Here is a 13,469-nt window from a genome sequence, read left to right as displayed (position 1 = left end):
CCCATATCTCCTGACCTTATGAATGAGCCTGCTGTGGGGAACCTTATCAAATGCCTTGCTGAAGTCCATGTACACCACATCCACTGCTCGACCCTCGTCAACCTGTCTCGTGACTTCCTCAAAGAACTCAATAAGATTTGTAAGGCATGACCTGCCCCTCACAAAGCCATGCTGACTCCCTTTAATCACGCTATGCTTTTCCAAATAGTCATAAATCCTATTCCTCAGAATTCTTTCTAAAATGTTGCTGACCACATATGTAAGACTGACTGGTCTATAATTTCCAGGGATTTCCTGATTCCCTTTCTTGAAAAGAGGAACAGCATTTGCCTCCCTTCAATCTTCCGGTACGACTCCCATGGAGAGTGAGGAAGCAAAGATCTTCGCCAGCAGCTTAGCAACCTCCTTTCTCGCTTCCCGGAGCAACCTAGGATAAATCTGGTCTGGCCCTGGGGACTTATCAATCTTAATGTTTGCCAAAATTTCCAGCACATCAACTTCCCCAATCTTGATCTGTTCAAGCCTGTTTTCCTGCTCCTCAAAGTTCTCATTCGCAACAAGGTCCCTTTCCTTAGTGAAAACCGAAGCAAAAAACTCATTTAGGTCTTCCCCTATCTGCTCAGACTCCACACACAGGTTCCCTACGCTATCCCTGATCAGCCCTACCTTGTCCCTGATCATTCTCTTATTCCTTATGTATGAGTAAAATGCCTTTGGGTTCTCCCTAATCCTTCCTGCCAAGCCTTTCTCGTGCCCTCTCCTGGCCCTCCTCAGTCCACTTTTGAGTTCCTTCCGAGCAAGCCTATAATACGCTAAAGCTGTGCTAGACCCTTGCTTCCTCCACCTTACATACGCTGCCTTTTTCTTTTTGACAAGAAGCACCTCTGTACCCGTCATCCAAGGCTCCCTAATCTTACGCCTTCTTACCTGTCTCAGAGGAACAAATTTATACATCACTTGCAACAACTGCTCCTTAAACAGCCTCCACATGTCTGCTGTGCCCTTTCTGTAGAACAATTGCTCCCAATCTGTACTTCCCAACTCCTGTCTGATAGCATCATAGTTTCCTTTACCCCAGTTAAATATCTTCCCCTGGTAACTGCTCCTTTCCCTTTCCATGGCTATGGCAAATGTGAGGCTGTTGTGATGTTCTTTATGTCCTTGCTTGCTAATGATCTGTCTGTACTCCTCACAAAACAAAACTTTTTCACTGTACTTATGTACATGTGACAACAATAAAACAAATCAAATTGAGTAGTCTGCGGGTTTATTAATGGCCTCCTGTTATTTTGTAGCACTCCTCCCCTCTATTGCTGATCCCATTGTGCATGTAGTTTGCTCTCATCTGCATATTTAGGAATTGTGTTCCTGTTTCCAAAATCCAGTTGTGAATGGTAGTGGTCTCAAGAACTGACTTCCATGTAGCACTACTTCACACCTTCTTGTCATGCAACAAGTCTTTACTCCCCCTCTCTGTTTTGCGGTGAATGATGCAAAATGTTATTTGAACCAGGGCAGAGTACACTGGCTTCCCGGCCAACGTTCACCCACCGATCCAGAATGGAAACTGGCTTACTGGTCATTCATCGCACAGTCTGTTTGATGGGACTTTGTATGCACCTTTGCTGCTGTATTTGTCCATGTAACAACAGTGAATGCTCTTCAAATAATTTCCACCAACAATAAAACCCTTTGGGACCTCTTGAAGGTTTGAAATGTGCTGCATAAATATAAGTTTATTTTCCCTTTTCCAGTACTCAGTGAGAGTTACAAACACTGGCTAATATTAATGTCAGAATAGGTTCTATCCCCAAAAAGCCTAGGCATTACTTGGTGGTTTTATTGGTGAGTAATCAGGCAAGGAAGACTGGTTATTTTTCGTTCGTCTCTATGGCACTAAATGGAACTGTAGCCACACTGATTCTTTCATAGCTTAATGAGGCAATTGTATTTTCCGCTGAAAACATTTACCTTTCGTCACGTGGTATTTCTCTTTGAGTTCCCAGCAGCTCCTGGTTAAATTGTGGTGCTCGTCGGCTTTGTCCGGGCAGCCATTGTTGTTGACTTTGAAGTCACCCAGGATGTTGAGAATTGCAATGTCATGGTTTCCAATGCCAACTTCATCTTAATGACAGAAAAGACACATTCTGTATCAGTGCCGGTGAAAGACGCAGAACAGACAGAAACATAGCAACATGGAGGTAAAGGCACAGAGAAACGGACAAGAGGAAACACAGAGAGGGATGCAGAAAGGTGACAGAGATCAGGATGAAGATATAGCAGTAAACAAGAATGATACAAAGTCAAAGATACTTAGAAAAGAGGCTTCGGGGATAGTTACAAAGAGTTGGACAGAGGACACAGGGATGAAAAGGAAAACGAGAGGGAAATACCAACAGAGACAGAGATGGCAGAGATGCATGAAATGGAAAGGAAATAGCGAGGTACAGTGACAACAGGAAAACGCGGCGGGGCAGGATTAAAATCGAAGTATCCAGGCTGAAAAAGAGAACAGAGCCAGAGACCGATTTAGAAGGTGCCAGCGAGAACATGAAACAGGAGAAGCAGCTGAAATGATGAAGTCACACATTGAAGCACAGAGAAAGAATAGGACAGAAAAAGAGAAAACCATAGCAACAGAAGGGCAAAAGGAAGAGAGAATGAAGGGAAAGATATATTGGGTTACAGCTCAGAGGCACCACTTGTCCTCTGGCACGCTGTTGAATTGATTACACTCCTAATAGGAACACCACACTGATCACCTGTGGAGTCAATGCCCTCTTCAACAAACAATAGAGATGTAATTCCAGGAATTTCTTGGGAAGGAATATAAATCCAGGGTTTGGTGCCGACATTAAACTCTGGGGAATGAGGAAACCCCCTGTGAAAGGATGAAACGGTACAGACCAGGATCCAAACTGATCTGTACTGTCCCGCCCATTATATCTCCCAGTTTAAATTCACAAAATCAAGTACAAAAACACGATAAAGTCACCACTTACCTTAGTAATGAGGAGGGGATTGCTCAGTGTTGGCAATGACAAGGAGTAGAAGAAGGATGGTCTTCATTTCTTCACAACAGCTTTTCTGTCAAGGGCTGTAATTCTGGGATTGTTGTCAACAAGAGAGGAGGAGAAAGTACATTACCTCTACTGGCATTTTGAACGTTGCATTAACTCATTATCTCTACGTACTGGATGGATGAAGTCAGTTCCTGCTTTGTTGTAGAAAATTGCTGATGGATAACATCGGGACCTTGAAGTCAAACTGGGATTACTCCATCATGTAACGCACAAGTCGAGACAGAACACACTTGTCTGAATAAATGCAGCTCAAACAACCCTAAAGAAATTTGACACCATCCAAGAGAAAGCAACCTGCTTGATTGACACCTCATCTTCCCATCTTAAACAGTCTCTCCCTGCATTGGCAGTGCTCAGAGGTGGAGCATACAGCAAAATACAGCACAGCACAGGCCCTTCGGCCCACAATGTTGTGCCATGGAATAACCCTAATCCAAAAATAAAATAACCTAACCTACATTCCCCTCAATTCACTGCTGTCCATGTGCATGTCCAGCAGTCACTTAAATGTCACTAATGACTCCGCTTCCACGACTACCACTGGCAAACTATTCCATGCGCTCACAACTCTCTGGGTGAAGAACTCCCTCTGACGTCTCCTCTATACCTTCCTCCTAACACCTTAAAACTATGACCCTCATGGCAGTCAATCCTGCCCTGGGGAAAAGTCTCTGGCTATCGACTCTATCCATGCCTCTCATTACCTTGTACACCTCAAACAGGTCACCTCTCTTCCTCCTTCTCTCCAGAGAGAAAAGTCCAAGCTCAGTCAACCTCTCCTCGTAAGACACGCCCTCCAGGCAGTATCCTGGTAAACCTCCTTTGCACCCTCTCCAAAGCCTCCACATCTTTCCTATAATAGGGCGACCAGAACTGGACACAATATTCCAAGTGTGATCTCACCAGGGTTTTGTAGAGCTGCAGCATAACCCGAACCAGCTCTTAAACTCGATCCCCCTGTTAATGAAAGCCAAAACACCATATGCTTTCTTAACAATCTTATCCACCTGGGTGGCAACTTTGAGGGAGCTATGCACTTGAACACCAAGATCCCGCTGTTCATCCACACTGCCGAGAATCCTGCATTTAATCCTATACTCAGCATTTAAGTTCAACCTTCCAAAATGCATCACCTCACATTTATGCAGGTTGAACTCCATCTGTCATTTCTCAGCCCAGCTCTGCATACTGTCAATGTCTCGCTGAAGCCTGCAATAGCCCTCAATACTATCAACAGCACCTCCAACCTTTGTGTCATCAGCAAACATACTAACCCAACCCTCAACCTCCGCATCCAAGTCATTTATAAAAACTACAAAGGGCAGAGGCCCAAGAACAGAGCCCTGCGGGACACCACTCAGCACTGACCTCCAGGCAGAATACTTACCATCTACAACCACTCTCTGCCTCCTGTCAGCCAACCAATTCTGAATCCAGACAGCCAAATCACCCTGTATCCCATACCTCCTGACTTTATGAATGAGCCTGCCATGGGGAACCTTATCAAATGCCTTGCTGAAGTCCATGTATACCACATCCACTGCTCGACCCTCATCAACCTGTCTCGTGACTTCCTTAAAGAAATCAATAAGATTTGTGAGGCATGACCTGCCCCTCACAAAGCCATGCTGACTCCCTTTAATCACGCTATGCTTTTCCAAATAGTTTTAAATCCTATCCCTCAGAATTCTTTCTAAAACCTTGCTGACCACATACGTAAGACTGACTGGTCTGTAATTTCCAGAGATTTCCCTATTCCCTTTCTTGAAAAGAGGAACAACATTTGCCTCCCTCCAATCTTACAGTATGGGATAAAAATTAGAGATACAGTAATGAGTGATTCATAGACAAGTGCTGCTGAAGAACAACCAAATCAGCCCAGAAACCAGTGCAAATATAGTGAAGTTAAAGGCATAACACAGCATGGAAAGGCTGGATGGCATTCATTTTAATGCAAGGAATCTTGCAAGTGAGGCAGCTAAGTTGAGGTTGTTAACAATCTCATGGAGACATGATAAGATTTTGACAACAGAAATATTATTGGGTAGGAACAGGACTTGAAGCTCAATCTTCTAGGATATGGAATCTTCAGACAAGACAAGGGAGAGTTGGAAGAGATAATGGTATTGCAATATTGATCTTGGCTAGGCCTATCCCAAAATCAAGTGTTTATCAAATGCCACCGAAACCTGCTGTGAGTTCAAAATGTGTGTTGTCCACAAATAAAATAAAACATTCTATATGCAATTAAACAAAGCTCTTGGGTGGAACTTCGTGTGTCTATAGTTTTGATTGCCTTTGCACAGGACTGAAGATAAATGAGACAGTGCCAGATAGGCAGCATTGTAGCCAGTATGGTACCGAAATTGTCAAAAGATGTTAATATTTTCAGTGAATGGGGAAAACAGAGGGGGTTGGCATTCAAAGAGGGAAACTTAAGTTATGAAAGTAGCATTGTTAATGATTTCTGAATGTAAAGGGTCGTACATGTTTGGAACTGTTTTCAGCAAAAGGCAACTGATCTCAGGTTAATTTTAATTTTGCACTGCAGAGATGCAATAATCTGATGCCTTTTCCTCACTCAGCTTCCCCAATCCGTGGTAAGTTCTGCTCGCACACCATTTTTCACCTGAACTGTTGACTGCACCCAGCCTGTCAAATTGCTGTACTTTGACTCTTAAATTACAAACCCTCAATCTCCTCTTTGCAATGACTTTCCTACCCCTCTTTGCCAAATCCATTCATTATGACCGTTCAATGTTGTGTTTTCTATACGCAATAAAATGTATCCGAATGGAATCACTCACACAAGATACGCGTGTCTGTGTGAGAGGGTGTGCGGGAGAACGTGTGAGCAAGCCAGTGTTTGGGAGTGTGTGTGTAAGCCTGTGAGCTTATGTGTATTTTTGAGTGAGATTCAGTCTGAGAATGTGTTTGAGTCTAAGTGAGTGCTGTGTGTACGCACGTGTGTGTACACGAGTGTGAGTGAGAGAATGTGTGAGAGATACAGTCTGCCCGAGTGTGAGTGTGTGTTGATGGTGCTGTAAGCTGTGCTCTCCCTCTGCCTAATTCTCTGATGGGGTTTTTTTTACCTCCTTCCACCTTCTGTGCAGTGGCGTAGAGAGGCTAGCAGAGGGTGGCATTGTATCACTTTAGACACAGGGACGCAATTGGGCGAGTATCTTTGAGGCTTTCTGTTTCTCTCGCTCCCACCTTTCTCCCTCTCTACTTCTCTGCCCTTCACCGTCTCACACTCTGTCTCTTCTTTCTCACTCCGTTCCTCCCTCCCTCACTCTCCCTCATTACAGCCCACACCTTCTCGCTCTCTGAAGACTCTCCAGAGTGTCATTTCTCTTTCTCTGTTGCTGACAGACTGCAGTTTTAACTCATTTACTGTAACTCCCACCCCCACCAAAATAAAACCCAAGGTCCTGTTTCTCCGCCGATTCTCCAGACCGTAACCCACAATTTTAAAAGACTGGAATTATCTTCATCTCAAAACTCTCTCTTTATCCTTGCCTACTTTTAAAGCTTTTCTTGAAGCAGTGGTTGTGCAATAAACTAAATTTTAAGTTTGTTCAAGACGAAATCTTTGTTGCTTTTTTAAATTAAAATGCTGGAAAATTAAAAGGGTGCTGAAGGAGCAATACACATTCATAGTTCATAGGTCACAGTGAGGACGAGGTGTAGCCCTATTCAACGATAATTCCATGTATATCTCGGTTAATGAGGCAGAAGGGAACATTTATATTTCATATTTCAATTATATTTCATCCCATCGTGACCATATAAATTTCTCCATGATTACACTTGTTTATTCAGTTGAATGTAATAAACATTAATAACGATATAACTGATATCTCACTGGAGATTTCCCTCGTGTTAATACAACGCTCCTCTCAATTTTAACACCATGTTCTGAGATTATACCTGAGAATATATTAACATATAAATACATATATATGCATTTGTTGTCAGGAGCTTATTAAATTTCATGATTTTGGTTAGGGTGAACACCTTCAGCCAAAGAGTTAGAAGAAGTCTGAAAACTTTGACTGAATGAGGTAGTGGTCATAGAAACGTACGGATACTATTTCTATAAACATCAAGGGGACATCTTTGAGACAGTAAATTAAAATTGAAGCTCACAAGAACTGAGGGGAAATTATTGACCCTGTAAGGAAATTGGATGAATGGCATAGACAACATGGGATCTTTGCAATTGCTTATTTATTTCATTTTCCTTCAAAAAGTGGAAGACTCTCAAGGTATTGGAGAAGGACCAAGAGCTGTGTCTGAGCCTGCACCTTAATCCCAGGAAGAAAGAACCACAGTGTGCCCAGAAAGTCATTCTCCTGCTTTAACAGGTATCATTTATGACCTAAGTAAGGTTTCCTGAGGTACAGCACAAGACTGTCTCTTGTTACCTTTTGGGTAAAGTCCCAAATGAACAAATTAAGTTTGGGATTTGTGTTTAAGTTATATAAGACCCCTGGGACTTACAGTACAATTCTAAAGTATTGTGCATGCATCGGAAGTAATAACTGCAGAAACATCAACACATTGAATCCCTGGACAAAGAAACAAACCATTCAGACTAACTGGTGCATGCTTCACAAGTGCCAAGCAGCCTCATCTAATACAGCTAATATGTCCTTCTATTCCTTTCCCCACTTTGTTTCTTTAATTCTGGTGATCAACAAGGAACTGCATCAAAAATCCCCACACATTACTATCAGCAACAAATAAATATATAGGGGGCAAAAGCAGGAAATAAAACAATTGTCCCTAAATTGGACTAAATTTAGTCCAGTCTACAATATCTTTCTTTCCCTTTAATCTTCATCATGTATTGACCTTAATAGTCTGCAGACCATCCAAATCTATTTTGGGCTTTTCTTTATATTTCATTTAGATGGAGACTGAATTGACAACATGTCTTAACATTCCTGGATTTCTTCATCTACAAGTCTTCACGCTATTGTGACAAAGTGTAGAAATGGATGAACACAGCAGGCCAGGCAGCATCAGAAGAGCAGGAAAGTTGACGTTTTGGGTCTAGAACCTTCTTGTTTATCCTGGAAAGGAAAATAAATTAAAGTTAAGAAACTAATCTGAGAAATTTTTACTACAACAACCAAGGCTAGTCAATGTTAATGTGTAACAAGTGGAAAATGCTTGCTAATTTTCAGAAGTTACATTACAGCTATTTGAATGGAAGCACACAGCCCTTCTGATTTATAGGCTGTACATGCAACCTCAAAAATGTGCATCATTAGAACAGATTATTCCAATATCCAACAGTTTTGCAATTTCCACAAATTTTCTGAAGGCTATTCTTTTGCATAGGGTTATAGTTGTAATCTGAGCTCATTGTCGTCAAAGTACTGAGTGAAATTATGAAAGGAAAGTTTCATAGGAAGGGGATGAGGAAATGGTGGGAGAATCCTCAGTTCGTTAAATCACACTTGTAAAGAAAAACCATGTGGCAGTGAGGCCAATTAGCTAGAGGTACTGACATGGATGAGAGAGCTCATGCTCAGGGTTAGTTGTAATGGTTAGGAAATGAAAGGCACAGTGCAGCCAATTGAATTAGTGTATCATAATGCTAGCACATAGTTACTTGCTGGTACTGTCATATTCCAAAAAAATCCCCTCTGTATTCAGGAGCAGCACCACTTAAACACACATCAGGAAATCATGCCATCTTATCTTCAACAGAATCCCTATCGTATGGAAAACAACCATTCAGCCCAACAAGTCCGCACCAACCCTCTGAAAAGCATCCCACCCAGACCTATCTCCCTACCCTTTTTCCTTGTAACACTACATTTCTTCTGGCTGAGGCCCCTAACCTATACGTCCCTGAACACTATGGGCAATTTAGCATGGCCAATCTTCCTAACCTGCAAATCTTTGGACTGTGGGAGGAAATCAGAGCACTGACAGAGACCCACGCAGACACAGAGAGAATATGAAACTCCAGATGGACAGTTGCCCGAGGGTGGAATTGAACCTGAGTACCTGGCACTGTGAAGCAGTAATGCTAACCACTGTGCCGTTGCACCACCCAAAGCAATGTCTGACCAGAGACTTGAACTCTGAACCTAAAGATTAACAATCTGATGTTCTACCCACTAACCTATCCTGGCTCAAATACAGAATACATACATAACAAACATATTGCAATGTCCCCAGCCTTTTGCCCCACATCGTTTATCGTTAAAATCGATCCTAGTCCAGGTCTCCTATTATTAGATGTGTCTGCAATCTGCACAACATAATGTCATGTGCTCCATCAAATATTATCTGTTAATTTCATACACTGGACCCACATTTCAAACTGTCAGAAAAGGAGGACTCATGTTTTAATTTGATTGTTCAGCTAAGTTGTTGATTTTATTTAATATTTATACGTTTGATTTTTTTCTTTTTTTGCATACTTTGGGTAAGGATAGGTAGTTTATCTATAAGGTGCTATTGAAAGCTGCTTGAGTGGGCATACAAGAGAGACAGAGAGATGGCTAGTAGATTAAGAGAAGCGAATGATAGATGGATGACTGCAAGGAAACATACGAAAGTAGCTCATAAGTCTCCTGTGGTTATTCCTCTCTTAAAGAGATACTCAATTTTGCAGAAAAGAATAGTCTCTCAGAGGAAAATAGAAGAGACGGTCAGATGCTGGGCACTAAAAATGAATCTTATGTTAGATGGGGTTTGACAAAATTTAAAAGAATAGTTTTTAGTAGGGGACTGCCCTGTCAGAGGCACAGAGAAGAGAGTCTGCAGCAGTGAGCATGAATTCAGGATAGTATGTTACTTTCCTGGTGCCAGGATTAAGGGCTTCCAAAACATTTGAAGTACGTTGTTAAGGGAGAATGTGTACAATAACCTCTGGATTTTCACTCTCTGATAGGAATGACACGGTGAGGGGAAAATATTAAGGTTTTGCAAAGTGTATATAAGAGGTTAGATAGAAGATTAAAAAATATAACCTCAAAATTCATCATCTCTCATTTACTTAGTGCCCAGCTCGAATGAGGGGAAGATTAAAAGGATAAAGGATATAAATCAATGGCTGAAGAGGTGGTATAATGTCTAGGGATATAAGTTCTTGGATCATTGGGATCTTGTCTGGAGCAAAAAAGATATGTTTGAAAAGGATGAGTTTCACCTGTATTGAAAAGAGATCAATATCCTAGCAGGAAGATTTACTTGCTCTATTGAGACTGGAAACTGTTAGAGAGGTGGGTACAGGGTTCTAAGTAGCAGGGTAAATAGAAACATAATTGAGGATGGTTTTGAATCTGAAAAAAAAAAATTAGAAAAGACAGATAAGAGCACATTAGAGAGAAAAGTAACTGAATAATTAAACTGCATTTACTTCAATGCAAGAGGTCTTACAGGTGAGGCTGGTGAATTCAGGTTTGCAAACATGGGATTCAGAAGTCATAGCTATTACAGAAATTTTGCTGAAGGATGGACTGGACTGGCAGCTCAATGTCCCAGGTTTCTGATGCTATAAGCAAGGGTAGAAAGAGAGGCGAGAGAGGAGGGGGAGTGGCATTTTTGGTAAAGAAAAGCATATGCTGTAACTCGAGAAGATACTTCTGAAAAAATCATCCAGTGAAAATATGTGGGTTGACATTAGAAATAAAAAAAGGAATGCTCACCTTGATGGGATTGTACTATAGACTCCCCAGTAATCAGAAGGAAATTAAGGAACAAATATGTAGAGAGACCTCCAATATACGCAAGCATAATAAGGTCATAATTATAGGTGGTTTTAATTTTCCAATCATTGACTGAGACTATCATAGTATTAAGGGTTTGGATGGAGAAGAATTTGTTAAATGTGTTCAAGAAACTTTCTTAATCAATATGTAAATGCTCCTACTGGAGAAGAACCAAAACTTGAACTTCTGTTGGGCAATAAGACAGGGCAAGTGGTTGCACTGATAGTAGAGGAATATTTTTGGTCCAGTGATCAAAATTCTATTTGTTTTAAAACAGTTATGTAAAAAGATAAACCATCCACAAAAATTAACGTTTTTAATTGGAGTAAGGCAAATTTTAATGGTATGAGACAAGAACTTTCAAAAATTGACCGGAGTAGATTGTTCTCAGGTGAAGGGATGTCTGATAAGTGGGTTAATGATAATTGAGAGTCATTATGTTCCTGTTAGGGTGAAAGATAAGGCTGGTAGGATTAGGGAAAAATGAATGAATAAAGATATTGAGTTTGTAGTCAAGAACAAAAAAGAATCCTACGTTAGATCTAGGCCCAAAATGTCAGCATTCCTGCTCCTCTGATGCTGCTTGGCCTGCTGTGTTCATCCAGCTCTACACCTCATTGTCTACATTAGATATAGGCAGCTTAGATCAAACGAATCTCTTGAACAGTATAAATAGTGTAGGGGCATTCTTAAGTGAGAATGCAAAGAGGGGATATGAGATAGCCATGACAAAGAAGGTTAAGGATAATCCAAAGAGTTCCCACAAATACATTAAGATCAACAGAGCAACTAGAGAGAAAGTAGGGCCCCTCAAAGATCAAAGACTGGAGTGTGGTTAATCTTGTGTCTGTTTATGAAGGGATGTAATGAGAAGCCTGGGAACTATAGACCTGTAGAACTACAGAATGATAGATAGTCTGACTTTGGTGATGGGTAAATTGTTGGAAGAGGGAAGAAATATTTAGGGATAATCAGCATGGTTTTGTACAAGGTAAATCATGTCTCAAAAATCTGATTGAGTTTTTTTTGAGGAAGTAATCTAAAAGATTGATGAGGGCAGAGTGGTCGACATTGTTTACTTAGACTGTGGTAAATCTTTTGACAAGACTCCGAATGGCAGACCAGTTAGTAAAGTTAAATCACGTGGGATTCAGGGTAAGCTTGCCAATTGAACACAAAATTGGCTAGGAGACAGAGTGATGATGGAGAGTTGTTTTTCAGATTGGAAGCCTGTGACCAACACTGTTCCACAGGGATCAATCCAGGGTCCATTTTTGTTGTCATTTATGTAAATAAGTTAGATGAGAAGATAGAAGGCACAGTTAGTAAGTTTGTGGATCATACCAAAATTTGTGGTATAGTGGACAGTGAAGAACCTTATCTAAGGCTACAACAAGATCTTGATCAATTAGGTTAAATGGCTGAAGGGTGGCAGATAGGGTTTAGTTTGGATAATTGCAAGGTATTGCATTTTTGTAAAACAAGTAAGGGCAGGAATTATAAACTTAAAAAGTAGGACCTTGGGTAATGTCGTAGAACAGAGAGACTTAGGTGAAAACAGAGTTAACACTTTGGGTCCGGTGACCCTTCTTCAGAACTCAATTCTGTGGAAGGGTCACTGGACCCAAAACGTTAACTGTTTTCTTATCCACAGATGCTGCCAGACCTGCTGAGCTTTTCCAGCAACTTTGTTTTTGTTCCTGATTTACAGCATCTGCAGTTCTTTGGGTTTTTATTTAGAGAGACCTAGGGGTTCAGGTACATTATTCTTTGAAGTTTGCATCTCAAGTGGACAGGATACATAAGAAGGCATTTTAGCATGCTTGTCTTCATTGCTCAGGCCCAAAGAGACGTCACTTTGAGGTTGTACAGGACGTTGGTGAGGCCCCTTCTGGTGTACTATGTCCAGTTCTGGTCACCCTGTTATTGGAAGGATGTTATTAAGCTGGAGAGGCGTGACAGAAGATTTACCAGGATGCTGCTGGGAATGGAGGGTTTGAGTTATAAGGAGAAACTAGATAATCTGGGGCTTTTTCATTGGAGCACAGGAGGTAGACGGGTGACCTTATAGAGGTTTATATCATAGTGTGAACAGCAGGTGTCTTTTCCTTCGGGTGGGGGATTTCAAGACTGGGAGCATATTTTTAAGGTGAGAGGAGAAAGAGTTAAAAAAGGACATGAGGGGCAATTTTTTTGTACAGAGAGTAGTCTGTTTGTGGAATGAACTTCCACACGAAGTGGTGGATGCAGGTACAATGTTTAAAAGATATTTGGATAAGTACATGAATGAGAATGGTTTGGAGGGTATGGGCCAAGCACAGACAACTGGGACTAGTTTAGTTTGGGATTATGGTTGGATCGAAGGGTCTGTTTCCATATCACTCAGACTCTATAACTATCACTGGAAAGAAAGGCATTTCACTGAAACAAAAGGACAATGATGGACATTAGAACTGCCACCTCATTGTACATCACTATGAAGCCACTAGAATGACACAGGGTCTGTGGAGAACACAACGGTGATCCCTGAGAGGTGTGGAAGACCCATTTTCCTGCACTGTTAACAACACATTGAGACAAGTACCTGAGAGAGTTCTTGGTCATAATACACAACGGCTAAAGATAAGTTACAGACATAAACAAAATTGGA

Source organism: Stegostoma tigrinum, chromosome 10 (genome assembly GCF_030684315.1).
Source record: "Stegostoma tigrinum isolate sSteTig4 chromosome 10, sSteTig4.hap1, whole genome shotgun sequence".
In the NCBI taxonomy this organism is placed as follows: domain Eukaryota; kingdom Metazoa; phylum Chordata; class Chondrichthyes; order Orectolobiformes; family Stegostomatidae; genus Stegostoma; species Stegostoma tigrinum.
Note: the sequence above shows the minus strand (reverse complement) of the source record.